Raw genomic sequence first — 27,961 nt, 5'->3', positions numbered from 1 at the left:
TCTGTCGTGCGCAGCTTCTGGTTCGTGGGTTTCTTCTCTGGAGGAGGCTGCCCCGGAAGCCGTTGGGGTCTGCGTGTGGCGGCTGGAGCAGCTAGGGGCCTGGCTGGGGAGGCAGGTGGAGGTGGCTGGAGTGTAGCTCTGGTACTTCCTATCTGTGCGACCCAGGCCGCAGTTTCCCATCTGTGTAATGGGGGTGGGTAAGGAGTACTCCATGAATGGAAGGGGTTGATGTGGGCGAGCTCTCTGGGGCCGTCCCTCCCATCACTGGGGTCTGAGGCCTGAGGTAGAGTGGGGCCTCACCTTCTTGTTTTCCTTCCTGCTCTGGGGAGGGAACATGCCTTGGGATTTGTCATCCTTAATCCTGGCCTCGGAGAGCTTGCTTCCTGTGCTTTCTAGAAGGGAAGAGAGCGCATAGACAGGAATATCTCGAACAAGATCATTTTAGGCAGGGGGTAATAGGAGGAAAGATAATTGGAGTTCTGGAGGATTTTAATGAGGATAAGGGTTTATGCTCAGTGGGTGAATCCAGGAAGGCTTCCTGGAAGAGGTGACATTGAAGCTGGCCCTTCAGATACGTAAGAACTGGGGGTGGGGAGTGAGGGAAGATCCCTGTCACTGGTGGCAGGGCACATGTGTGTGCAGAGCCTCCAGGCACTTAGGTGGTACCTGGCGTGTAGTAAGCACTTAATAAACATCATCGTAAAAATCAGTATGATGCCAGGATTTTCAGTTTAGGTATCTGAGAGAAGAGTGTGGGGGAGGGGTGGGGAGAAGAGGAATTTTTAGGCCACCAGGTGGGAAAAGATTGTTTCAAAGTTCTTTGCAACAGATTTCCTGTGGCCAGGGAACCAATTTATTTTTCTTTTTTCTTTTTTCTGAGCTCTGCAGTTCCTCAAGCTCCTTGGATGGTACTTTTCCTTCTTTGACCTTCCATTTGTTCCACGTGTTAGCTAGAACCTCGGTGTGCGGGGCTGCGTCCTGCCTTGGTGGCCTTGTGGGGCACACAGACAGGAAACAAGGAGATAGGCGAAGACCCAGGGGGAGCCCCGGCCCTCTCACTGCCTCAGGGGGTTGAAAGACCAGGCTCTTCTGGAACTGCCCAGTGCCTGGGGCCTGCCCTGGAGTGGCCAGGATTCCTGCAGGCTCTGAATTTAGTCCCCTGGGGGTCAGGGGAAGCGTCTGGACAGTCTGGGCTCCTTGGCCAGCCAAGTGTGGACCACAGGAAACAGCTGTGTTCACTGTCCGTTACCAGGCAGGTAGGGAAGCGTGGCGTAGGTTCTGGAAGCTCCAGTCTTGGAGGGATGGCATTTCCTGTGGCCTGATGAGGGGGGCAGGGGGAGGGGGGAGGGTGGACCTGGGCACCCAGAGACCGGGATGCATCCCTGGCTCCTCAACTGGGGATACCCTCAGGCCTTAGCTGCCACCCCGACTCTGGTCCCCCCCGGGTCTGTGCTGTTTCTGCCATCTGTCCCCTCTGGCCTCTGCCCCTTTGCCTCTTCCCTGACCCTGTAGGCCCTGCCTGAGGCCCAGGGAGCAGGAGGGGGACCAAGACAGCACCCTTCACCTGTGGCCCACGAGGCCTTCCTGTCATGCTCTTTCTTCTTTGTCCCCCAAGGGCCCCCCACCTCTATCAGACTCCAATGTCCTGGGAGGGCCACGAGTTTGGGTTAGGGCTTCTGACCTGGACCCCAGATAATCACTGGGCCTCAAGCCTCAGTTTCCACGTCTATAAAAATGGGCATGAGACTCATGTGGTAGAGCAGGAGGAGAGGCCAGGTCCTGGGGGCCCTGCCGCTCTGCCCCCTCCTCAGGACGTGGGACCACTGCTATTCCCCTCTGAAGCCCAGTTGAGGAAACAGTGGGGATGGGGCTGGGTGAAGCTTGGCCGTTGTTGAGAGAGGAGGGGGCCTTACCACAGAGCAGCCCCAGGTGTCCTCCTGGCTCGGAGAGGGGCGGCCACAGGGGCCCGGAAGGGGCAGGTGGGAGTTGGATTGGAGTGGCCGGTGTGGTATGGGTGGGGGGTGGTGTTGGTAAGCCCACGTCTTGAAGGATAGAGCTTCAAAGTACCATCCAGCCTGGTGGCTAGAGACAGGACAGCCTCTCTGAGTGAGCTCCCGAGTCCACACCCACTGGTCCATGGGTGGGAATCTGCTCCCTGCCTTTCCTGTCTGCAAGCAGCCAGCCCTAAACCTTCCGGAAGGACCCTGGCTGGGCCTGACCCTGGCCCTGGCCCTGGGCCAGCCAGCCACCTGCCTTCCTGGTCCTGGGGTCAGAGGCAGGACGCTGTCCTCAGAAGGGAGGAAGGAGTCCGTACTTTCGAGCCCATTGAACACAGTGACTTTGCCTGTGGCAGCCAGATGTACCTGCTCAGGGGACAGGGCCAGAGTCCCCTGTTCCAGGCTGGTGTCTGTTTCCCACTGTTTCTGGTCCCCACCCCCACCCTAGGTTTGTCTTTGCCTTCCTCTGAAATGTTCCCAGCAGAACTTCCTTCTGCAAACGCTTCCTGAGCACCTATGATGTGCCAGCATTGTTCTGGGGTGGGGGGTTGCAGCGAGAACAAGACAGGCTGGGGTGAGAACGGGCCACTGTCGTCTCGGGGCAGAACCTCCCTCTGTGCAGTGGCAGGTGTGTCTGCCTTTCTTCCACCACAGTACCCCCCCGCCCCCCACCCCAGCCAGATGGCTTGTCCCCTCCTCTGGCTTTTCCTCCCCTGGCACTGCCTCAGGCGTACGCCGATGTGGGGGGTCCCTGCTCCCCCATTTGGTTGGGGGTCCCGGAGAGCCCGTTCACCTCAGTGTTCTGGAGCGTGTAATTGCTGGGGTGCTTTATACCCAGTGGGCTTGCTCGGTGTTTTATCCCTGGTACTTGGGGGAAGCATGCGCCCACCCGATCTGTCTGGCAAGCATTTCAGGCAGTGGAGCAGGAGAAATGGATGCACCCTGCGGCACAGAGGGAGATGGAGACCTGGAGCTGGGGCTGGTCCCCGGGCTCGGTGCTCCCTGGGGGCTTGTAAGGGATCGGGGGCCCCATGGAAAACCTGCAGCATGTGCTGGGGTCACTGAAACACCCTCCAGGGCAGAGACCTTGCTTGTCACTGTTGGACCATGGTGCCAGTGTAGCACAGTGGCCGGGACACATGGGGGCTTGGTGGGAACTTGTTGAATGAATGAATGAATGAATGAATGAATGAGGTAGCCAGCCTCTTCGTAACAATGGAAAAGTTAGCATCTTTGACCCAGCTCATAGCTGGTCAAAGCTTGTAGCCCTTGGCTGTCTGTGACTGTCTCCATGAGGCAGGGGCTCCCTCTCCCTCCTCCAGCAGCCCCTGAGCCTAGGACAGCGCCTGGCCCGCAGAGGGACTGGAACAGCCGGGCGTTCCTCAGCCACTGCTTTATCCCAGCTTTAGGGTCTGCCCGCACTCCTGGGGGGCTGCCCGCACTCCTGGGGGGCTGCTTCCATGGAGGCTGACCAGGACCTCCCTTCCAAAGGTGACTTGGAGGCTGGACTCTGTGTCTCTTGTTTCCTTGTGGGGGACTTTTCATTTTCATCACTGTTATTTTGGAGGCCGGTTTGAGTGGGATGGGATTATGGGAAAAGTTAGTGTGACCAGGAGGGGTCTCCCCCAGGCTCTAGTGGAAGACCTCCCACCCCCCTTTAAGATGGGCATCTGGCTTCTCCACTGCTCTGATCCTGTCTCCGAACCCCTGAGCGTCTGAGCCACTGGCCAGGCCAAGGCCATGGACTGCGTCCGCAAAAGGTGGCCGTGGAGGTACAGTGCTGGAAGCAGCCTGCTTCCCTCTGCACCTCCTCCACCCAGGCCTCCCCTCCACCCACCAAGATGACAAAAGCTCTTAAACCTTAGTTTAGTCTGCAGAGCATGGCAGCAGGGGCCTTAAGCATTTGCATTCCTTGGGCTCAGCCGACTCTTTTGTGTTGCGTTTCTGGGCTAGTGGTGCGTGCAAGGGGAAGCCGGGACCTGTTACAAAGGAGCATCTGTGTGAAAGCCTACACATCCTATGTGGCCCTGGTGGCCTCCAACCATGGGGCCCCTTCTTGGGAGAGGGCAGACCCCGTGCCACCTTATCCAGACTTGCCCTGACCTGCCCGTCATCATCACCATGGAACCCACAGTCCGCCTTCGCAGACCTTTAGCGAACACATGCTATGCAGCTAAAAATGAGTGATAGAGCCATTTGAGAAGCTGGTGAACCAAGGGGGGGAGGCAGACCTGGCAGCTGGTGGAGGCTGCATTTCTTCACATCTGAGACCCGTTGAGGGGAAGAGGGGGTCACTGTTTTTTAGTAACTTGTCCCGATTGTCCCCGTAACATGCTGTTGACTCCAGGAAGTGAAGGTGTGACTCAAGCTGAGTCACAAGAGACAGGACGGGAGAATGAGACTGGCCTCGGGGCATCGCCGAATTGTTCGGCTTCAGCAGGTACCTGGGGGGCAGCGTCTGGGAAGAGTGGGGCTAGGGCGAGCAGCAGCAGCAGCAAGATCAATGCTACTGGGCACCATTGACCGAGGGCCCGCCCCATGCAGCCCCCTCGGGGCTCTACTGTCTATTTACTGGCTACGGCCTCTCATCCTGGGGGGTGAGGAGTGGCCACCATGTGTCTGTTATACAGATGGGCAGAGGCCGCCCCAGGTCCCTCACACCAGGAACAGCACTGGGCGGGGGTTCAAGGCCTGCTTCCCCCAAGCTCCCACCCTGGAAGGGCCTGGATGGGCTCTTTATTAAGGATCCAGATCCCTGGGGCTGAGTCCTTGGGGCCCGAGCTCCCTCTTCTCTGTCTCGGGCGTGTCTCCGTAGCTTCTCTCTAATGCACACTCGGCGTGAACCAGATACCGAGATGCGTGTGCACCGGCATCATCTCCCCTTAAAACCACACGTGGATTCACCCCTGTGACACAGATATGGTCATTGACCTCGTTTTGCAGATGGGGAAACTGAGGCCCCCCCAGAAAATCTCAGGTCATAGCCAGGGAAGGGTGAGAAGCTGGGATTGGAGCCCAGGGCCGTCCATTCCAAAGCCCGTGCCAGCTTCCAACGCTCACAGGTTTTCAACGGAGTCTTGACGCCAAGTCCGCCCGGTGTGTGTTGTCAAGAAGGATTCAACAGTTCTGGCTTGTGGGCTGACCGAGAAGGGGGTCGGAGTACAGCCCCGTGTGCCGAGGGCTCCTCAGAGCTGAATGAGAAATGGCATGTTTGCTGGGGAGACGTGGTGGGCTCGCGGGGTCCTGGGCTGGGAGGCTGGAAACACCTCTGGGTCCACCAGGCAGAAAATTGGCAGAACATTCTGGAGGGTCAGGGAAGCCAGTGCAAGGTGTAAATGGTAGAGTACGCTTGGCCCCGCCGTGGCCACCCTGATGGTCAGTGGGGGGCTGAGGTACGGAAGGCCCCGTGATGGAGGGGAGCGCCCCGCCGGACTTTCAGACACCTCGGCCCACCCAGCTCCCCTTCCCTTTGTTGTCTGGCTGCGTCAGACGTCTGGGCTTGCAGGGAGGTTCCTGAATGGGCCCTGGAAAGAGGTCACTCCCTTCCCGTGCCGGCGGCACTGACCGACATGTGACCTTCCCCGTGGTGACAGTGTCTGGCCGTCACTCTTTGATGCTGACTGTGGAGGGGCAGTCAGTGTCTGGCAGCAGGGTGGCCGCCCCTCCCGGGCTCTGGCTTTCAGCGACTGGTCCTGCCAGCCGCCCCTCCTTCTATGTGCCATCTTTGAACGGGGAAATCCACAGTCCTGACCCTCGGTCTTTGCGTCCAACCTTTTCCTCTCCGTGGAGCACCTGGCTGGGCCCGTAGCTTTAGCTGTCTGCGTGGGGCAGACTGGTCCAGCGCCAAGGGGGGCTGGCAGCTGGACTTGGCCCCTCTCCACCCCCCGCCCCAGATGTTTCTTCCACAGAATTGCTGGGGTTTTCCATTTCTTCCCTGGCTGGTTTTGGGGACCTGTCCCCTCAGGGCCTATTGGCAGAGAGCATGGTGGATCTCACAAGACGCTGTGTGTCCCTGAAGGTCCATGCTGCCACCTTGCTGGTGCCTGGAATTCAGTGCTGGGCTGCGTTGCCCCTCGCTCGGGCCTGGAGCCCTGTCTACAATGGGGGGCTTAGTTTGGGCTTCATCTTCAATCTTCAGGGAATGCACAGGTGCACGAAGCAGAGAAGGGAGGAAGGACTCCAGACCTGTCTTCCTCCATGGGGTGGTTTCCGGCTGCCCCTGTGTCTCAGGTGCCGAGAGCCCAGGCTGGGCAGAATCTGGGGAAGGAGCCCTTGCAGATCTCTAAGGCCTCCTGGGCCGCAGTGAGACAGTGCCCCGTCCACAGGGCTCACACCCTCCCTGCAGCCGGGCTCTTGGGGAGCTGAGGAGTCGGTTTCTGCTGAGATGCTCACAGATGGCAGGGGCTATGCCCCACGGGACTGTGGGCCTCTTCCCTCCCTCTCTCCCTCTTTCCTTCTTAGGCCCTTCCCCTGGAGGCCAGTGGGAAATCAGGGGGACTTTTCCTGCAAGAAGAAGAACCAGGAGACAGACTCCAAAGAGGGGGTCACATGCAGGCTCGTCACTGTCTCCCCTTGGCCTCCTGGACTCGATCGAGCTCTGAACCCCTCCTGGGGCGTCCTGGTCGCTCCATTTGGTCCCAATTCCTGTTTGTTTTTTTGAGGGGGGGTTTCCATTTCTTTTTTCCTAGGTTTTTTTAGGCCATATCTTTTTTGTGTGCCAAAGTAAAGGGACCAAATTCCTGATGAGCAATCACACGTTGATGCTTTTCTCAACAAGGGGACGCGTCTGATGCAGCTGCAAAGGGCTCAGGGGGGCGGTGCTTTGTTCTCTCCACGGCGGGCAGGCGCACAGAGGGGCTCCCAATGACTTGTTGAATTGGTACAACTCGTTGACTCGTTGTACTCTGAGTAGCCGTCACATCGGTCACCCACCTCTACCGCAGGTTCCACTTTGATTCTATTGCTCAGCGTGTAGTAGGACCTCTGTGAGGTTTTGGTGGGAAACACGGGCTGCATTCAGTGTGGGGTGCATGCCCCTTGCTGTCGTCCGTGGTATCTGTTTGGGCCCAGCCCCAGAAGGGGTAGTTGGAGGGGATTGGGTCCTAGACGCTGTGTACTCCACAGGGAACCCAGCCCAGGCGGTAGGGACAGGCAAAGCCAAAACAAAGGCCCGGTTGTGCCCGAGGAGAAAACCCAAACCTGCGTTTCCCTGAGGCTGAAACTGCCTGTGCCCAGCCGCCTCGTTCCCATAAAGGGAACCTTGTGTGGCTCCCGGTGGGGGGAGGAGGCGCCCAGGCTCTCCCTGGGAACAGGCCGGACTGCCTCGGGGCCGCAGCTCACAGCGATGATAACTCCTGTGACCCTTGACCTCTGAGATAGAGCTGACACCCGGCCAGACGGTCATGTTTGGGACAAGTCTGCAGTGCGTGTCTCGGGGCCAGCATTGTCTGATCCAGACCAGACACATTGTTTCTTGGAAAACTGAGTGGGCGGGGCGGCAGGGAGGGGCTGTGATGAGAGGGGCCTCCTGGGCAGGTCTGTGCCAGGCGGGCAGTGGGGGGCAGCTGACTCGGGGTTTTCCAGGAACAAGCAGCCAGCTCCTGCCGAGGGAAGGGGCTGGCTGTCCCCTGCTGTCTGGACACTGGCCGGCCTGACACACTAGGGACAGTTTGGGGTATGTAGGAGTGAGCTGTGGCCACGCTCCAAGACTGAGTTTTCAAGGAATGAGGGGCCCCACAGACCTGGGAAGGCACCCACAGGTGTTGAGAGGACACAGCATGGAGGCATCTGAATGATACGGCAGAGGGGTCCGGACAGCCGCCCAGAGGGAACCCGAGCCCAGGGTCAGAGTCTCCCTGGGAAGGCGCCTGAGAAGGGAGCCAGAAGTTCCACGTGGGAGAAACAGCAGCAGCAAAAAAGCGAAGTCTTTAAAAGCTTGGCTGTGAGTCAGGTAGGACTTTTCCAGTTGTCAGGGACAGAAAGCCCCATCTACACGGCCTTACCCACATGACGGGTATGCTGAGCTGCACACAGCTAAAAAGGGGCTGCAGGCACAGATGGATCCAGAGGCTCAAACGCTGGTGTTGGCAATGACCTCTTGCTCTATTTGAGCATCTGCTTTCCTTGTTTTGGCCTCCTCGGAAGGCCAGTAAAGCAGACGTCCCAGGTTGGGCTCTGGCCTGCATTCTCACTGTCACAGGGGTGGGGTGCTGTGGACTGAGGTGTGTCCCCACTGCTCCCAGAGCCAGGAGAGAACAGGGCCACTGCCCAGGGCCAAGAGTGGGAAGAAGGAGGCCCCCACGTCAGAATTGAGGTACATCACCAGACCAGGAGGAGCCAGGTGCTGGCAGAGCAGCCGGGTGCCGGCCCCCCACTCGTTAGGGACAGTGCATTGCCTTCCCTGGCTTTTATCTGTTGTGCCAGGGAGGGCGGTGCGGGGTGAGGCCAGAAAGGTAGTCAGAACCAGGCCACCAGATGCTTTTCCGTGCGAGATTCCATCACCGTGTTCCCTCACAGGGGCCCGGCCCTGCATGGGGCTGCCTCGAGCCGGCTGCCGCGTGTGAGCGCTTGACTTCGTGGAGGGCAGACCTCACCACACGAGGCCAGGTGACTGTGAGAGCACGTTTATGAACGCTGGGGACAGTGATGCAGGAGGGCTCAGCATCGAAGAAGCAACAGGCGAGCCCAGGCTGGACTGCCTTTGCTCACTGGGGAGTCAGAGAAAAGGGGGCTTTGGGGACAGGTTCAGGGGGTCAGCCAGGACAAGCTGCCAGCTGCCCATTGCCTTAAAGTTCAAGAGTGCCTGTGAGGAAGAAGAGGGAGAAGGGGAGGGGGAAGGGGATAGTCCCGAGGCATTTACCTCTCTCCTGCAGATGGGAATCTTAGGGGAGGTCTTGGGGGAGGGTTCAGTAGCATATCTGTCAGTTCTCCAGGTGTGCCCTTCCAGGGTCCTCGTCTGTACTAACTGGTCAGTGCCAGGGCAGGGGGTCTTCAGTCATTGCATCGGGTCCTGGTGCCTCCCACCTAGTTTTGCTGCTTCGCTGGGCCTGGGGCTGAACTGCAGCCGAGGCCTGGATGTTGTCTCTGGGGAGGAAAGGCCACCCTGGGGGTGACATCCTTGTTTTCTGAGTTTACCCTATTGACCCCCACCCCCCAAGACCGTCTGCTCCTGGCTGCTCAGCCACTGTGTGCAGCCTCTGCCTCAGTTTCCCTATTCCACTCACCAAGAAATATTCCTGGCTTCTTACTGTCCTGTCTGTTGTCCCTGAGGTGGCCCTCTGACACTGGCATGTAGTGGGCACTCAGTAAGCTTCTAGGGTCACCTGTGTGTTTCATGAACAACCAGCAGACAGTTTTAGCTAGCCACCATTTGGGGGGACTCTGGGTGGAGGCCAGTGGGGAGGGTGGGGACACTCAGGACCCCAGGACAGCTGGGCACAGAGCCTGGCACCTCCCCCCGCTCCCTCCTGCAAGGTCCTTGAACGCTCCAGGATGCCCTGCTCCTTAGAGGGCCGTCTGGACAAATTTGGGTGGCGGAGTCGAAGCCTGTCATTACCTTTGCCCCCCGCATCCTCTCTCTTGTCTTCTCCAGAGAGCTGTTTCATTCACTTCCTTCTTTTAGCCGCCGGCTAAGGTTTGTGGCGGCCCAGCGGGGTGTGTTTCTAAAAGCAGCCCGTCTGCCGTCTCCCGGGAGGCTGCCTTTTCACTTGGGTGGCCCTGCTTCCCGGCTGGCACCGAGTTCCCCGTGGTCAAATTTGTTTTCTCCATAAACATTTGAGGGGAGCTGTATTTGGGTCCTCCTGTCTGACCCAACTCGTCTGGGGAGCAGAGAGGACGCTAGGAGGAGTCTGGGGTCCATGAGGTCACCATCAGCCCCTGAGGGTGTGGCTGGGCAGCCAGCTTGGGAGGGGTCAGGTGGCGTGCCCTTGTACTCTCTGTGAGGCTGAAGGTGTTCTTCCCTGCCCTGGGCGGCTGGGCCGGCTGGGAGGCTGGGACGTGGGTGCGGATGAGAGGCCTCGGGCAGTGAAGCACCTCCCCCTGGTTAGTCCCTAGTCCCAGCACTGCTCGCATCACTTTTCGGAGCCCGTCCCTCTACCCCAGGCTGTGAGGCCACCAGACTTCACCTGTGGGGCACTCAGAGCTGCCTGACGGGCCCACAGGAAGTCAGTGGGTGGTGCCCAAGCAGCTACCCCAAACCACCCCTGGAACAGCGCAGCCACAGGCCACCGAATGGCTGGGAAGGCGAGATGGCCCCTTGATCCCCCGGGGTCACTGGCAGCCGGTGGCCCAAAGTTCTCCCAGGTGGGTGGGCTGCCTGGGAGGACTGGGGTGAGGGTCAGAGGGCCCAGTGTGAGAACTGGGGGGTGGCCTGAGAACCCCTGGACAGCACCCACTGGCCGGGGGCACCCTGCCCTCCTGTCCTCTCCGCCACTGCCAGCCGGTCCTCAGCCCTCTTCCCTCCCCCTCTCCTGGCAGAAGCCATTGCCCTGCCCACTGTCTCCAAGGGGCTTTCCTCATGACTGCCCTGTAGCCTGTGCTGGTTTAATCTGAAAGACTATTGCTCTGAGTCAAAACACAGAAATCCCCCTGCGTGGCCCTGATATCTGCTGCTGGGGAAGCAACTGGCGCCTTCTCTGGGGGGGAGGGTCCCTAATCCTTCCCTTCCTGCTTGCTGCCAGGTGGGGATACCTCCTGGGTCCTGAGTCCCCAGCCTCCCCCTGGCCCCTGGAGTTTTCTGGGGCCTTCCTTGCTCAGGGCAGAGCACTGGGAGGGTTCCTGGCCTTTATTAGCTTCCCTGCCGGTCATGGGAGAAGAGACGGGCACGGTGCCCATGTCTGGTACATATTTCCAAGACAGGGGGCTGCTGCACAATATAGGACTTTGGGGGGTACTTGTGTGAAAGTTTGCTAATTGGGTGCATAATCAAGAGAGGCTGGTAGCTGCCGTAAACGAGGCTGTGAAGGGAGGGGCCGCATGGGGGTCCAGGGAAGTTGGGGGTGGGCGTGGTACAGGTGTGGTGGAAGGCAGGCTTGGGCGTGGGAGGATGGACAGCAGGATCCTGACACCCCCTGTGTCACCCAGTGCCCATGGGCATGGGGGCCTGAGCCTGGTGGACGGGTCCTGGGGAGTTTGGGACAGAGGTTTGGCCCTGTTTCTTCAGGGGTTGACAAAACTTTCTAAGGTTTGGACCAAAGATCAGCCAACTCTACGGGTCAGAGCACATGTTTAGGCTTCCTGGCCCATATGACCTCTGTGGAGACTACTTGACTGCTGGTAGAGCCAGTGAGTGAGAATGCTAGAGATAGTAATTGAACAACAGGGCAGGGTTGCCAATAAAACTTTATTGACAAAACCAGGCAGGGGGCCAGATTTGTGCATGCGTCATTGATTGCCAACCCCTGGTCTCGAGTCCGAGGATGGGCCCCACAGGGCTCAGAACCAGCCAAGATTACTCACTAAAAAGCAAGTCCCTGACCCTGGGCTCATGAATGCATATGCTGGTCAGACCTACTCTGGGGGTTCTTGGGGACACGGTGTGGACCCCACAGAGCATCTACACAGCTGGAGCAGGTAAACAGCCCTTCACGTCACAGTGTATCGCACTTGACTCCACCTCCTTAAGAACCAGGTTAACGGGGCTGTGGGAAGAGGCAGGGCCTGGCCCAGCGTAGGATTGAGAGGCAGCAGAGCTGCGAGAGAATCAGGGACCCTCCATACCCCCTGGGATGTGGGGGGATGCGCTGTGAGAAGAACGGCCCCTTCTCTCCCAATGTGGGAACCACCAGAGTCAAACAAAACCTGCCAAGCTGGCCCTGCAGGACTTCTCAGAGCCTTGGAGATGCTGGTGGGTGCTGTGACTCTCTGGGAGGGGATATATTTCCCCAGACTTGGGGGCTTTCCTGTGCATAAGAACCTGTCTGGACCACTTTAGGGAAGAGCCAGTCTCCTTCGGCCCTTTGTTTCCTGGACGTGGAAACCAAGGGCCCAGGGAGACCAAGCATCCTGCCTGGGGCAGGTGACCATGTTAAGACAGTCACTGAGTGCTTCTTGCCTGGCGGAGCAGACCCCTGGTGGTGAGGTGCCCCTGCCCAGTCTGCCCTGATGCAGAGTCACAGATGTGGGTGCCCTGGACTGTGCTCCTGGCCACACGACGCCGACGTCATCCCAGGGCTGCACTCTGTCCTTAGAGGCTCCCTCTGTCTCAGGGTTTCTCGACAGAGGCGCAGCTGACATTTGGCAGGATACATCCTTGCTGTGGGGGCTGTCTTTGTACTGTGGGATGTTTAGTGGCACCCTGGGCCTCCAGACTCCACCAGCACCCCCACCCTCATTTACAAGCACCCCAAATGTCTCCGGACCTGGTCAGGTGCCCTCTGGGGGAGAAATCAGCCCATCAAGAACCACTGGCCTACCTTCAGCAGGTAGGGAGCTGCATTTTCTGGGGTTCTCTGGTGAACAGCAGAAGGGTTTCTCTGAGCTCTGACAGGGTGAGCAGCGTCCCTGGGGGGGCAGGGGGCAGGGGGGGTCGGCAGGGAAGGCATCCCAAGCAGGTTGCTGCAAGACTCCTGGAGGTATGAAACCATACAGGGGGTGGTGGCAGCTCAGTTCTGCATTCAGGCCAGGTGCCCTTGGTTGAGGGAGTCAGGGCCAGAAATGCAGTAGAGAGGAAGGCAAAGGCAAGACCCCAAATGGATAGAGGATGTGTGTGCTCTAGTCAGAGGACCTCACGCCAGGGCAGGAGGGGACCTTGCAGGGGGAAGTGATCGAATGTTCTGGAAAGTCAGTGTGAGGTGAGACAGGTGCAGAAGGCAATGAGGGTGGAGAGTGTTTCAGGAGTGAAGCCTGACAATTGGCTACAAGTCCAGGCTGGGGTCCAGGAAACATCCTAAATCTCAGCCTTAGACGGATAGCCGGGAGCACTTGGGCTTGTGTGTGGCTGTGTGCAGCGGCAGGGGCATGGGGGCCATCTGTAGATAGTATCCCTCTGAGGACATTTCATCCTCCAGACTTTGACAGTGGGAAGCTTCTGGAGTCTTTTCTGGGGCTCACTCCCACAGTCGAGGGAGGAACGTTCCTCTGGGTGACAAGCAGCTGGTCCCGAGACAGGAGCAGGTGGCCGCACGTGTGTGCCAACAAAGAGGAAGCTGACGGTCTGCACAGGGCCCGCACCACCGCGGTGGGGACCCAGGACATCCGCTCTCACCAAAGGCCGTTAGGGACCGCGGGGTCTGAGGGCAGCAGGCAGACACTGAGGTTTGGCGTCCCAGTCCACCATGAGGTCATGGGAAGCAGAGGCTGTGGCTGCTGAGTCAGCCAGTCAGCTGTGGTTTACTGAGGTACTGGTCTCACAGGGGTTCTGGAGGGTCTGCGTGGTTCTGGGGCGGCGGCTTCTAGGTGTGTAGACCAGGTGAACAGTGTGAGCATGTGTGGGAGCTGAACTGGGGGGGGCGGGAATAGCTCTTAGAGCAGACGAAGGGTTCGAGAAAGTCTGGGGCAACGTGGGCCAACGCCAGTGTGGAAGCAGCCTTCAGTGCCCATTTCAGGTTCGGACTCGCCTGCCAGGCGGGAGGAAGCCACAGACGGCATCAGAGCAAGAGCGTCCCGAGGGAAGTTGCGCGCGCGGAAAGCAGAATGTGTGCACGTTCTGGGGGCTTTTCCGCCAGATGCTCCCAGGAGACACACTCGGTCTGAATCAGCAATGTTAACAGTTGTCAGTTCTACGTGGGAAAAATCTGAGGTTGGTCGCTTTCTGTAGGTGATTTTTTCCCACAAGGAACATAGCTTCACTGTGCCTGATGCTGCCCCACGCCCGTTGTGAAGAAGCTGCCTGAGGCACACGCGTGAATGTCCGTGAGGACAGATGGCCTGAGACCCTCAGGTGCCCGTATTGACATCCTGACGCTGCCTTTGGCCATGCCCATGGCTCGCACACATTCGTGGCTTCACGTGTGCACGGCTGGGGCCCTGCTTCGTGTTTGCCAACCGCCCCTCCTGCCTCCTTCCCCTCCTGTCTCCCTCCCTCCCGTCCCAAACTGATGTTAACCTGCAGCATGTCTTTCTGTTCTTTTTTAAAAAATTGTGGTAATACACATAACAAAATTTGCCGTTTGTCTTAGTCATCTGGTGCCACTGTGACAGGATACGGTAGACTAGGTGGCTTAAACAGCAGACATTTATTTCTCACAGTTCTGGAGGCGGGACAAGCCAAGGTCAAGGTGCCGGCTGACCTGCTGTCTGGTGAGAGCCCTGTGTGGGTTGCTCACAGCCATCTCATTGTCTGTCCCCTGCCGGGAGAGCTGTGACCTCCCTGGTGTTCCCTCTGGCAGTCCCGTGCCCAAGGGCCCCAGCCTTCTCACACCCATGCACGGGGGGCTCAGATTTCAGTGTAGGACTCTTGGTGGGGACACAGATGTCCAGGCTGTGATGCCGTCGTAGCCGTTTCTGCAGGAACCATTCAGTAGTGTTGAGCACGGTCACAGTGTCATGCAGCCGCCGCCGCCGTCGCCACCACCCGTCCCCCGAACTCATTTCATCTTGTAAAACTGAAACTGCCCCCATTAAACCATAACTCTCCGTGTCCCTCTCCTCCTCAGCCCTCGGTAGCTGCCGCTCAGATTTCTGTCTCTGCACACTTGGCTGCTCCCAGTGCCTCGCACCAGCAGGACCCTGCCATGGGCGTCTTGGGGTGACTGGCCCATCGCACTCAGCGTCATGTCCTCCGGGTCCCTCCATGTCGTGGCGTGTGTCGGGCTGGCCGTCCTTTTTCAAGCCAAATCATATTCTGCTGCAGGAAGGAGCACACGCTGTTTATCCCTTCACCCTCACTGAGCACACGCGTGGCTTCTGGCTGTTGGCTGTTGGCTGTTGGCTGTTGGCTGTTGGCTGTTGGCTGTTGGCTGTTGGCTGTTGTGAGCAAGCATCCGTCTGGGACCCTGCTTCCAATTCTTTGGGAAGTATACCCAGAAATGGAATTGCTGAGTCATAAGGTTGTTCTGTGTGTGTGTGTGTGTGTGTGTGTGTGTGTGTGTGTGTGTGTTTTAATTATTTATTTATCTTTAGAAAGGAAGGGAAGGAGAGAAGGAAAGAAATATCAATGTATGGTTGCTTTTGGTGCATCCCCTGCTGGGAACTGGCCCCTGCTGGGAACTGGCCTGCGACCCAGGCATGTGCCCTGACGGGGAATCGAACTGCGATCTTCTGGTTCGCAGGCCCGAGCTCAATCCACTGAGCTACACCAGCCAGGGCAAGGTTGTTCTATTTTTCGTTTTGGAGGACCCCAGCCCCTGGCCCATTTTACATTCCCACCAACAGTGCACACAGGTTTGGTTTCCCTGTGTCCTTGCCAGCACCTAGAATTGTCTAGGTTTCTTTTGAACATCAATCTTTTTTTGAAGAGTGAGGTATCCCAATAGTTCCGTGCCTTCCTTCTTGCCCAGGCATATAGATTTATGCTTCTTGGGAGACACCATTATTTTATGAATAATGGGCTCGCCCTTCATATTGTTCCCTGCTCCACTCTGGTTCTGCCTTTGTCTTTTTGCCTGCTGTGTAAGAGTTCACGGTGCAGAGAGACATGCCCAAGTTGCCCACCAAAGGAGCTTCCGCCGAGGGCAGTGCACTTCATTTGGAGTGGCAGGGCGTGGCCGCGACTCTGTAATAAACACTCTGTCTTTAGTGCAGGTGCTTCCAGTCCTGTGGGCCCAAGCCCAGGAGCGGAATCGCCGGGTCGATTGCCATGTGGTTCCCCAGACCTGCATCAGTTCAGGGCCACGTGGGCACACACTACCTCCCCTCCCTACCTGCAGCAGCGCCATCTCTGTATTAACTGTGGAGGAATGCGGGGGTGCAAGTGACAGCTTATTGTCACTGAACTCTGTGTTTGTTTCCTGGGGAGGTTGGGCATCTTTTCACTCGCTGACCGTTCTTCTGAACTGCCGTTCGAGTGCTCTGGCCATTGGACAATTGTGCAATAAAAGGACCAGCAGCAAATGTAACAAACTGTTGACAGCTGTTCGACTTTAGGTGTTGAAAAGATGAGTTTCTTTTGTGCCTTTTTGAATTGCAGATTTTCAAAAGGAAAAAGTGTGTCTCGGTGAGAGTGTTTTAGGAAGATTGGTTGAGGTCTGAGAGATGCTCTGGGTCGGCCGGACCAATTTGGAGACTTGCAGCACTAGCCTTGCAGGTGACAAAGACTGAACAGTGAGGATGGGGACAGGTTTGGGCAATTATGCAGGAATTCCTACCTTTTGCTGATAACGTGAGAAGCCAAGAAGAGGAGGAATCCAGGGAAATGAGGGGGTTGAGTCTGGGTGACCAACTGGACATTGCAAAGATGCAGAGGCTGGGAGGGGGCTGTGTGTGAACCTGTGGGGCAGTGCTCAGTGTGCCTGGGGGGCAGGGCTGCCATAAGCATGGTGCTGGCTGCAGCGGCTCGATGGATTGAGCCCTGGCCTGCAAACTGACAGGTCGCCAGTTCGATTCCCAGTCAGGGCACATGCCCAAGTTGTGGGCCCGGTCCCCAGTTGGGGGTGTGCGAGAGGTGACGGAGCGATGTTTCTCTCACACATTAATGTTTCCCTCTCTCTAAAAATAAATAAAATCTTTAAAAAAGTAAGAGTGCTGCTATTGGGCCACTCTGCAAAGTACATGAGTGTCCAGCCACGGGGCCGTGCGTCTGACACTGATGCAGGATAATACTGAATGTGAGCTGTAGCTGGGAAAAAAGAAGATGCTGATGGTGGATGTGTCAAGTTCAAGAGGAAATGCTCCCCAGAGCCATGAGAGCAGAGGAATTGTGGAGGGAGGGCCCCTGAAGAACATCTGTGTTTTGGGGCAGGAGGGAAAACTGATGAAGGAGCTGGGCGGGGGAGCCTTGTAGAGCAGGGAGAGCAGCACTCCGGGGACCGAGTTTCAAGGTCAGAGACGTGGCCAGGAGTCTCAGACGCGGTCGGGAAGTGAAGAAGATGCTTCTCTCTGCCGTTCAGTGCATCGATCAGGAGGTTGGGACTCGGAAGAGCACTTTCCCTAAAGTGCTGGGGCGTGAAGGGAGCTTGCTGTGTTCTGCAGCCTGAGTGTGTGCAAGGTGCTGGAGGCCCCAGGAAGTGTGGGTGGCTACGGGAGAGGGTGTTGGGTACACGGGGCGGTCTTGGCACCCGGGGCTCTGTGGCACTGCGCCCCGGGTTCTCGGCTCCTCACCAGCCAGCGTGGATCGAGCTGCCCTCGTGGGCCGTGCTAGGCACCGGCCACCCCAGGTGTCCAAAACAGGCCCGTCAGGTTTCACGGGCCGCTGGGGGAATCCGCCAGACGCGTACTTCCTCCTGAGAACCGTGGTCCCCCCTGTGCAGTGTCCGTTCCCAGTGCAGCCCCGAGGGACCCGTGGAGACATGAGTCATTTCCTGAACAGCGACCTGTCCCAGCTTCTTAGCCATTTTGGGCTCGGCCTTTCGTAAATGCACCTTCTTTTTCAAGGCCGCTTCTATTTCCTGCCGGTCTCCGTGTCAGGTCTGTGAAGGCGAAGAGGCCTCAGGAGCCCAGGAGCCAAGTGAAGGGTGACTTTCTGCCGCTGCGTAGGCCAGCTTGCCGCTCTGGCGCAGCTCTCGGGAGAGCCGCTCCAGGTGTGGGCAAGCTCGGCCGCCAGGTGGCTTAAAGATGCAGGCGGGTCCCATCCGACAGCTGGCCAGGTCCCCGAGCACCATTCCAGTGGCCTCAGGGTGGAGGGACCCCCTCTCATCATGGAATTTTTCTATGCCTCAGGTTTTTCTCTTTTCTTTTCATATGAAACAAAGCTTTTTTAAATTGGGGTAAGATATACATAACATTAAAATTTACCATTTTAACCATTTTCAGGTCTCTATTTTAGTGGCATAAGCAGTCACGTGGCTGTGCAACCATGCGTGCCTCCGTCTCCAGAACGTTTCCGCCTTCCCAAACTGACCCTCCGTCCCCAGGAAGCACTAACTCGCCATCCTTGCTCCTGGCCCCACACTGTCCACTTTCTGTCTCTGTGACTGTGTGGGGGTCACAGTGGCCTCCAGTGAGTGGACTCCTGCAGTGGCTGTCCTCTCGTGATGGGCACGTTTCACGTCACATGTGTCCTCGAGGTTCACTCGTGTTGCAGCGTGTGTCAGAATGCCCTTGTCTAAGACTGAATAATGCCGTTGTATGGACCAACTGCACACGGCTCGCCCATTCATCTGTCCACGGGCACTCGGGTTGCTTCCACCATTTGGGGATTACGAATCATGCTGCCGTGAACACCCGTCTGTTCAAGACCCTGCCTCCAGTTCTTTTGGGTTAGCATACCCAGAAGTGGAATGGCAGGAACATACGGTAATTCTGCCTTGAAGTTTTGGAGGGTCTGCCGTCCTGTGCACCCCAGCAGCTGCACCATTTTACAAACAAAGCGTTTTCACTAGGTGACCTTTAAGATTTCTCTGCGCTTTAGAAGAAAGTGGTAGTCCCCCGGTTCTGTGGTCAGTGGCTGGAAGGTGGTCTTTGGTGTTGAGACTAGGCCCGGAGCACAGGGCGCAGTGATGGTGACGGCCAGCACCTAACACACTGACACGTGTCGAGGGCAAAGCGTCTGAAGTGCCCCAGCGCAGTCAGGGCCTTGTAAGCACCCAGTGTCGTTTGAAGGCCTACTGCGTGCCGGGACCTGTTCGCCTCTTCGTGGGCCTTCGTTACGGCCTGGGACTCTCTCCGCACGCCTGCAGAGCCGAGACTCACCCTTGTTCTTGCTTCTGCAGGGAGAACCAACCCGGTTCTTGGGCGGCCGGTTCACAGTGGCGTTTCTTGTGTTGTTAACACGCTTCCCATTTTCTCTTTCTCTAAAAGAAATTTTCTGATTCTTTCCTCTCGGCTCTTAACCTACCTCCCCCAAGTGACAGGACAGAGGGAGGGAGGAAGCGTCCAAGGAAGCGTTGGGGGCGTGGTGACAGGAGACCACCCCCTCTGCCACGGCCCCCTCATCTGGAGACAATAAAAGGGCACCTGTCCCGTGTTTGTGGAACCACTGCCCCTCGTCCCTCTGGCACCTGCCACTAAGCCATGCAGGTGTAGCTGCGATGTGGAAAGAGGGGACGTCAGTTCTCCTTTCAGAGTGCTTCTCGCTCTGCAGGGAAACCTGGGGGCTGGGGCCAGGGGGTGGTGCTCACCTGCCTGAGTCCCGACTCCCTGTCATGGCCCTTGAAGGCCCTCGCCATCTGGCTCCAAACTCTGTTCCCTGGCCTCTCTCTCTCCCTAATTATTGACCACCCTCCGCTACCCAAATACCCCTCCCCAGCGCTGGTGGCCGGGTGTCTCTCCTTCCCACCTCTTCCCTCGACACATCTCTGCTCCTGAGATCTCAGCCCCTGGTGAGGATCTCCAAGGGGCACGTCCTCCACCCTCACCCTGCCCAGCCTGCACCATCCCACCCAGGCTCTGCCATGCAGGGCAGGCCGTTGCATCTGCCAAACAGGTCCCTGGGGCTTAAAAACAGGCCAGGCTGTGTTGGGGGGCATTTTTTTTTTTTAACAGAAAACTCCTCTATGCGACTTCTTTTCAGCTGGGCTCTTGCTGGGGGAGTGGCAAGGGTTGCCTTGCCCAGGGGACGGTCTTCAAAGGGAGGAAGGGGAAGGGGAGGGGTATTGGGGTAGCAGAGGGTGGTCTGCTACCCAAGGAGGGTCGTCGTGTGGTCCAGTGATCCTTGGCCCTTCCACGCCTCCTCCAAGGTCCAGGTCCACACCTGAAAGTCTGGAAGAAACATCTCCGTTGAGTCACATTTGAGGGGCGAGGGGGCCTTTCTGGCAGTTTCTGTCTGGTGGTTCTAAAAATACTCCATTGCATTCCCAGCACGTCAGGGTCGGGGTCTGAGACCAACTCTGTTATAACTCCGACAGCTAGGCCCCCACCCGCCAAGGAGCAGCTGTGTGAGGTGTGGTAGGATGGGGTGTGGGACTGGCCCCCGCATCCCTCTGAGACGAGCAGGGGACTGGGAGGTTGTCTCCTGATTCTCAGGTGAGCCAGACCTTTGTCCCCAAAGGACCTGATTTGTAGCCCCGGAGCCGACGGCCTGCCTGCCCAGTGAGGCTGTCGACTGGTTTTAACTTCAGACCTCCCTGTGTGGGAATGGGAACCCCTCTTTGGAAGGTGGGAGAGCAGAACGAGGCTAGGGACAGTCGGAGGGGCGCCTCGCCTCCTGCCCTGCACCCCAGCCCCGGCCGTGGGCGCGGGCCCTCCCGGTGGGCATGCTCCAGCCACCGGGAGCCCCGGCTGACACTTGTTGAGGCTGCCCGGCCCCCACCCTGCTGCCTCCTCTTCCTTCTGCTCCCTTGCCAGGTTCACACTGCGTCTCTCTGTTTCTCTCTTTGCCTGTGTTTGTTTGTACCTCCCTCTGTCCCCTGGGAGGCCCTCGAAGCCAGGGTGGACTCTTCCAGCCTGGAAGGCCGGCCTGACTTCGTCAGGACTGGGGAGAGCTGACCCGTGTGTCTCGTGGGGTTGGGGGGGAGTAACTCAAGCGGGTGAGACAGGTGTTCTGGTGGCTCCTCCTATTTGTTGGGAGTTTGCACCTGCTGCCACGTTCCTCAGCCAAGGTCAGTAGTCTGTCCCCAGAAAAGGAGATAGGGGGAGGGGCTCGTGCCCCACTGCCACCTGGGGAGCCCGGGGTGCTGTTGCCGGGCTCTTCCTCTGCCCCATTCCACTCAGGACCCCCACTGTCTTCTGCTCATAGAGACCTGGGACCCAGCCAGGGCCCAGGACCATGGGCTTCCCCTGCGTGGGGGGCACCCTGTTCCCTGGGAGGAGGAATATCACTGTGTCGGGGTCTCTGCCAGGAGGCAGTGGAGGTCAGTGGCCAGGCTGTGCCCCTGGGGGGTGACCACAGTCCTGGCTGTCACCCACCAGCACCATCTGGAACCTGGTGAGCAGAGCATCTTACGTTCACTGGCAGGTTTTCTGTTTGTTTTGTGACAAGCGGCTTGGGGACAAGCAAGCTGGCTGTTGCTGGAAAGGGGTCTTGAAGGAGGCTCAGGGCACAGCACGCCCCTGAGTCCACCCTGCAGACTGAGCTGGACTCAGTGGGGACGGCCCCTCTCCACCGGTCCACCTGCCAGGGGCCCACCTGTCCTTTTGGAAATGTGACTTAGTGGCCGTGCAGATGGGTGCTGTGTTTTGCCCTGCTCCTGCGTGGGCCCAGCCTCCTCCGTAACTTGCAGCCTTGCTCCTCTCAGTGTCCCCGAGTGGAGCAGAGGGAGGGTCCCTGGGTCCTGGGACTGTAGCGGCAGGGGGCAGGGCTCGGTCACAAAAGGCCTCCCCTCGGCCTGCAGCCTGCCTTCGGGAGGGCTTTGAAGAACTGGCCGATTACCTTGCCCTTGTTCCCAGCAGCGAGGAGCCAGCCCGAGGAGCAGGAGCAGCTCCAGGGTTTGTTTGGCCTTCTGTGTTGTCCGGGCCCGTGGTAACCAAGGGCCGCTTCCCCTTGGTGACGGAGGAGCTCTGCAGGCCAGGGCTGATCCGGCCCCAGCGAGGGAGGTCAGGGGACCCAGCAGGGCCCGTCAGCCAGCAGAGAGGACGCCAGGTGCTGCCTTCCTCCTCTCAGACCCCCCCACCCCCCACCCCCCGTCTGAGGACTTAGGGCTTCTCTCCTGGCACTTTCCCCAGGCACTGGCCCGAAACATTCCAGAACTCCAGATCCCTGGTAGGTGTCCGGGAGACTGTGCGGCTCCTGGCCGGCGGGCCCTGTGCGGTGGGTTTCAGGCAGGGTTGTGGACCTCAGCCAGGATGTGACCTGCAGCTACGAGTAGCCTTCTAGATTCTGGTGAGACCCAGGGTCCTGGAGTAATTGGGGGGGGGGGTCTCGGGGGAGGAGGAGCCGAGCTGGGAAGGAGCCCCTGTCCTGGAGCAGGGAAGGTGCTGCGGCCGAGAGGAGCCCCACTGGTCATGGGGGCCGGTCGGGTGGGGTCGCTGACATGAAATGACAGGTGTGGTCACGAGAAAGCTCGAGGCAAGGCTGGCTTGGCTAGGTGGCAGGTGGGGAACACTAGAGGAGCAGAGTGGAGGGGGGCTTACAAGGAGCTTGCAGGGGGCAGAGGGGAGCCCCCACCGAACTGTGAGCCCAGGAGGGGCCTGGATGTGGTGTTTGCCATAACCTTGGTCTTTCCAACCCTGAGCACCTAAGGCCTTCTAGAAAGGCAGGGAATCCGTAGTGTCCCCCTCCCAAGTCTGGCAGAAGGACGGGGACCTGACAGGCTCTGCTGGTGGCTTGTGTGCGATTTGTCGGCTTCCAGGTTTGGTTTGTTGTGAGTCTGTTATATTTCAGGACTGGCTTCCTGGAGAGGGATGGGCACTCTTCCGTGTTTCTTTCTGGTGTGCGTTGCTCCGGGCCTGCACCTTGGCGAGGACCCACACCACGGCCCCCACCCCTGGGCACACACGGCACCTGGGCCTCTGGCTACAGTGCCATTCTGAGGCCATCGGTGGGCGAGGGGCCTGAGACTCCGCATCTCTGATGCCTGAGCTGGGTCTGGGGGCCACCCTGGGTGGAACCAGATTCGGGGTCCCTGGCACTCTCGGCCCTAAAGGGACTGCTTCTCAGGCGAGCGATCGGACTACTCCACATGCAGAATCTCAGTGGTGTCTGGTTTTCCATTTGGGGGCCTCGGGAGGGGGTGCTGTCCATCAAGAGAGGTGGGATATCTGGGTGGGGGCCTGGGACAGGGCGCGTGGGGACCGCCCGAGCTCCGCTGTCCGACTTTCACACGGATTCCTTCCATGAGCCCAGCTGCCGAAACTATTAAACCTCAGTGATTCATTGTAGCGCGTTTCAAGGGAAGGCGTTGTGTTACGAAAACGTGGGTCCCAGCGGCTTGTTTTGTTGGCAGGTCTTGCTGCCTCAGCAGAAAAGAGGCGCTTTCGATATGGGAACGGAAACTTGGGACGGCGTTAGAAATACTCAGTGTGCTGGGCGAAGAGGGCCTGTGGTCTTCCTCCAGCTTTGGAAACCCACTGCCCCAGGCCGGCCTCGGCACGGGGGGCTGGGCAGGGTCCCCACACCTGGGTCTGTGGTCTTAGCCGCCCTTGGCTGGGACAAGCAGGCCTTCCTTGACATTGAGGAGTGTGGGTCACAGCCCCTGCTCCTCATTTTGCCTGTGAAGGCAGCACGGTTTTGTTTTACGGGGAAGTCCAGCTTGCAGAGGAAATACCTTTGCGGCACAGCCCGCCTGATGTCACGGTGCAGCCCCGCAGAGGCGGGCGCGGGAAGTGTGCATTTGTAGGCCCTGTGTGTCCCTGGGACCTGGTCTGGCTCCAGTGGCTGGTCCTGGGCACGGAAGCGTCTTCACTCATGCTTCTTCTCCTCTTAGCACTGGTTGCCATCCTGGACTAGGCCATTAAATAGAGATGAGTCCAGCTGCCTTATTTCCCACCTATCCTTTCTTCCTTTTGTGTTCTTCGAAGTGACAAGTGGGACAGAACCACCCCAGATCAAAGTTGCTTTCCTGAGAAACTTCCCAGCCATCTAGCCTCGGAGAGCACAGAGCCGTGGCAGCCCCCTCCCGCCCCGGGACCCACAGACTCCCCGCTGCAGCTGCTACCCCTTCCTGGGGCAGGCACAAGGGCGGGGGGAGGGGGGGCATGCGGGAGGCAAAACCGCTGCTGTGGAAGGCTTCCCATGGGGGCGTCTCTGTCACCATTAACGGGCTTCAGATGAGGAGCGTCAGGGACACACCTGGTCTTTGTGGAGATCGCTGCCTGTGGGCTGGGGAATGGGTGGCTGGGTGTGCATGGCCGCAGTCCACCGTGGAGGAGGCAGAGACCTCCTTCGAGAGCAACCGACCCCTCCCTCCCCACGCCCTCTCCCTCAGACCACCGAATGGCAGCGTGTCCCTGGTGCTGGCTCTCTGTGACGTGCTGAGCTTTCCATGGGCTTCTCATCTAACCCTAAAGCCAACCGGCAAGGCAAGCAATCATCACCCCCATGGCCATGGGTGAGCAACCTGAGGCTCAGAGAAGTTAGAGGATTTGCCCAAGGTCGCTCAGCCTGTGAAGTTTAAACCCAGGAGGCCTGACTCCAGACTGCGCGTGTCCTCCTTGCTTTGTAGGCCCTTAATGAGTCGCCCTTGACTGACCCTGTTCCAGTTCCAAGAAGTCTTGAGGAGGGGCAGCAGGGTTACTCAGGTGAGGATCCCAAGGGGTGGGCTGGGCCCTTGGGGTCAGTACAGCCCACCCACATTTTGCAGGAACTGGATTTCAGGAACTGGATTTCCTCCCAGGGAACCCAGCATTGATATCGTTGGGAGACTTCTGCCAGATTCACCAGAGACGGATGTACAAACTGGGGGCCCTGGTTCACACTCAGTAAGGGGTAGGATAGTTGGGTGTGCTAAAGGTTTGGGTTTGCCTCTTAAAGCAGCAAACAGGAGGTGCCAGTCCATAGTCAGGGGACCGGCGAGTGGCCCTCAGGACTTTTACCTCTAGCTTTGTAGCCTGATATCTCTGTCATCACCCTAGGGGTAGACCTAACGAGAGCTGGGGTCCATGGATTAGGACCCCATCTTTCTGGATCCTGGCTTTCTGCCACCCCCCAGCCCACCCCCAGGTGCACCCTAGCACTGACTCCCTAGCTGGTCACACCTCTTCTCAATGCAACAGCCTGGAGGGATTCTGTTGGCACAGAAGTCAGACTGCGTCTCCACCTGCTCAAAGCCCTCAGCTGGTGTCTCATCGTGCTGAGGACAAAATCCAACCCTTTTCGGCCCCCAGCACCTGGTGTGCCTGCCCTCTACATCTCTCATCCTACCTCCCCCTTGCAGCCTCGCCATCCTCTGTTCCAGCCATTTGGCCTCCATGCACCCACCTCAGGGCCTTTGCACGTCCTATTCCTTCTGCTCAGGATGCTCCTCTCCTTGAACAGTCCCATGCTTTTCTTCCTGCCTTCATCCGGGTCTCTGTTCATCTGTCACAGAATCAGAGTCACCTTCCCTTGCCCTCCACCCTCATCACTTGCTTTGCTCTCACTACTTGGCCTCATTTTTCTTTGACACGTAACTACCCGGCCCATTCATTCATTCATTCATTCAATGCTTGTTTATTGAGCACCCACTCTGTTCCAGGTACTGTTCCAGGCTCTGGGGCCACCACAGTGAACACAACAGATAAAAACCTCTGCCCTGGAAGCTTGCATTAATTATTTGAATGGTTGCTATCTGTGTCCCACTAGCCGGCAAGCCCCAGAAGGGCAACACGTTGTACCTGGGTGTGTGTGATAGGCACCTGGCAAATGTCTGTGGACCGATTTCCATCCCTAAGTCACCGAATTCAGACCCAGGTGTTTCTCAAGCACTTATCAGACCACCTCTCGGGTGGGCTCACTTCTGCAGGTGACCACCTTACCGATTTTGTCAGTTCCTGCCGGTTTCATCCGGAGGAGGTACCTTCTGCCAGTGCAGGATGCCTGGGATGAAGTGACAAGTGGGACAGAACCACCCCAGATCAAAGGATGCCTGGGGCACCCCAGGATGCCTGGGCCCACAGTTAGGAGCCGTCGCTGTGTTGAGATATTCAGGGACTAGGGAGCACAGAAGGGGTCTTGGGAAGCCCGTGCTAGCCCACTGGGGCTCAGCAGGTGCTTGTGGGGTGGGTGAGCAGGCCCCTGAGATTTGTTTGGTGCCTATTACAGACACAGAGGCTCTCAGTGCAGACAGCTCTGTGTGTTTCGTGGGAGGGAGTCTGGCAGAAGGGGCCTGTGGGGGTTGGTGGCGCCTGGCACGAGAAGCATGGATCACTCTGGATCTGTGAGAAGCAGTCTCGGCGAGGACGCAGAAACTGAACCCCGTGAGACAGGTTTCCATGTGGCAACAGGTGCAGGCAAAACATGCGTTAGCCTGGCTGAAGCCCCGTGCCGTGGCATCACCGGTGACAGGCAGGCCCCGGCACCAGGGGCAGAGGGACCAGCGGGATCTGAGGGCTGTGATGGCTTCCTGGCAGCACCAGGTAGGGCCTCTGCACTTGGAGGTGGCCTCTGGGTGTTGACCTGCTCTGTGGACAGGCAGGACCTGGGAGGCCTAGCCCGTCCCTCTCCTCGTCCCGCCTCGTTCCCAGAGTGGGGAGTGTGAGTACCCGTGACGCGCCATGACAGCAGTTCTTCCATGTCCTCATACTCCAGCCGGCCGCCCTGGTGCGTGTCAGCCAGCCCCTCCTAGACCATATTCTGGGTGCCAGCGCAGAGATGCAGGCACGCATTCCAGATTCCTCCAGAGAAATGCGATCTACAGGTGCCGTCTCAAGGCCGCGGGGCTGCCAAACCCCAGCTCTGCACTTTTCTCCTGGAGGAAGGGAAAGGGGGTGGGGAGCAGGGGACTGGGTTGCAGACGCAGCTCTGGAAGGCTTTCTCCCCACATACGAATCTCGTTAGCCGATCCCTGCGTGTAACCCTGGTGACAGGCCTGCCGCCGCCCGCCCCAGAGACCTTGGTGCCTCTCTGCAAGGTGGCCCCTTCCCACCTCACCTCCTGCTAGGCGGGGTTTGCAGAGGTGGACATTTTTCACTTCTTTGTGATTTTTTTACTGGTTGGGGTGAAGTTCACAGAAGGCAGCATTAACGTTTCTAAAGAGTGCAGTGCAGTGGCATTTAGTAGGCACCACGTTGTGCGGCCACGGCCTCTATCGAGGTCCAGAACGTTTTTGTTCCCCCTGAAAGAGGCCCTGACCCCATCGGCACTCACTCACCCATGTGCAGCCCCTCCCCTCCCCCATGATTCCTGGCAATCACTCATCTGCTTCCTGTCTCTGTGGATTTACCTCTTCTGGTTACTTTGTGTAAGTAATGCAATACGTGACCTTTTCTATCTGGCCATTGTCACTCAGCCTCAAGTGTTTGAGATTCGCCTACCCTGGAGCATGTATCGGTACTTCGTTCCTCTTTGTGGCTGAGTCATATTCCATTGTAATGTGTTCTAGTTTGTTTATCCATTTATGCATGCATGGATGGACATTTAAGTTCATCCATTCGTGGTTTTTGCAATAATAGTAGAGGGATGGTAAGGAGAGTTGAAAAAAGGGAAACTCAAACTTATCACCCTAAACACAGACACTTCCATTTTTCTGGTTCCTTTTTGTCTCTTTCCCTGAGAATGCCTAGATAAATTTTTTCTAGATTTTACCTGGGGGCAGATACAGTTGTGTGCTTCCTTTCTTTTGACATAGCCAACCTGTTGGTCCCGGGTACAGGGGTCCTTCTGGCTAGCACCTTTAGGAGCTGTGTCCTAGTCCACAGACGTGTCAGCTGGGGAGGCCTCTTCCCATGTCCTTGCTGTGCCCCTCCATGGGACCAGCTGGTGCCACTGGAACCTGGCACCCAAATCCTTCTGCTCACCTAGAAGTTGGGGATCATTTATCTGCCACCTTTAGACTCACCGAGGCCACCCCCTGCCGAGCTGGCAGCCCAGGTGTGCAGGACAGTCCAGGTCGACTGGATCGTTGGGGAAGGGCGGCCACATGACAGAGGGAGCTCCTGCAGGCGGGTGGCTTCTGGATCTGAGTCCTCTCCCTGCCGACTGGCCTCTAGGCCCGGGATTTACCTCGCCCTTGGCGTCCCATCCAGTTCTGAAAACCCCGCAGGGAGTGGTGATCAGGTTGCACTAGGAGACATAGTGCCCAAGTCCTCTGAGAACCCTTTCCAAGTTCATTGGCTGCAGTCCATTCCAGGCCCAGTGGACAAACCTGCAGTCCAGCTAGCTGTGCAGAAGCTCCGAGCGCCGTCAGCCCACCAGGGTCGGTTCAAAGACCAGGAAGTCTGGTGGCGGGTTGTCTGGACACTTGATTTCTTCTATTAAAAATGGACAGTGGGGCACAGGAGAGGAGGTTGCTGAGGTCCAAGATTTTAAGGGGGATGAGAGGAGAGGTGGCCGTGAACTACATGAAAAGAAGCTGCTCCAGGGCCATCTCGTGATGGAGAAATTCTCAACTCTGCATCATTACCGTCAAACAACCTAG

At 58.1% G+C, this 27,961-nt stretch overlaps 1 protein-coding gene across 3 annotated transcripts in view; it reads left to right on the top strand.

Moving 5' to 3' along the window:
• The window catches only part of SPSB1 (splA/ryanodine receptor domain and SOCS box containing 1), a 59,030-nt gene that overhangs the window by 14,862 nt on the left and 16,207 nt on the right, over positions 1 to 27,961 (top strand). The window contains exon 1 of one of the 3 annotated variants that reach the window (XM_037045309.1): positions 21,415 to 21,669. The exons of 1 other annotated variant lie outside the window; for it this stretch is intronic. The gene's annotated coding sequence lies outside the window, so the exon portion shown is untranslated. Of the gene's footprint in view, positions 1 to 21,414; positions 21,790 to 27,961 lie in introns of those variants that run through there. One more of the 3 variants, XM_037045308.1, reaches the window with a different exon arrangement.

This window comes from Sturnira hondurensis, unplaced genomic scaffold, assembly GCF_014824575.4.
Source record: "Sturnira hondurensis isolate 20B ecotype Veracruz unplaced genomic scaffold, ASM1482457v3 Scaffold0004257, whole genome shotgun sequence".
Taxonomy (NCBI): domain Eukaryota; kingdom Metazoa; phylum Chordata; class Mammalia; order Chiroptera; family Phyllostomidae; genus Sturnira; species Sturnira hondurensis.
This window is presented reverse-complemented; position numbering and strand designations above follow the sequence as displayed.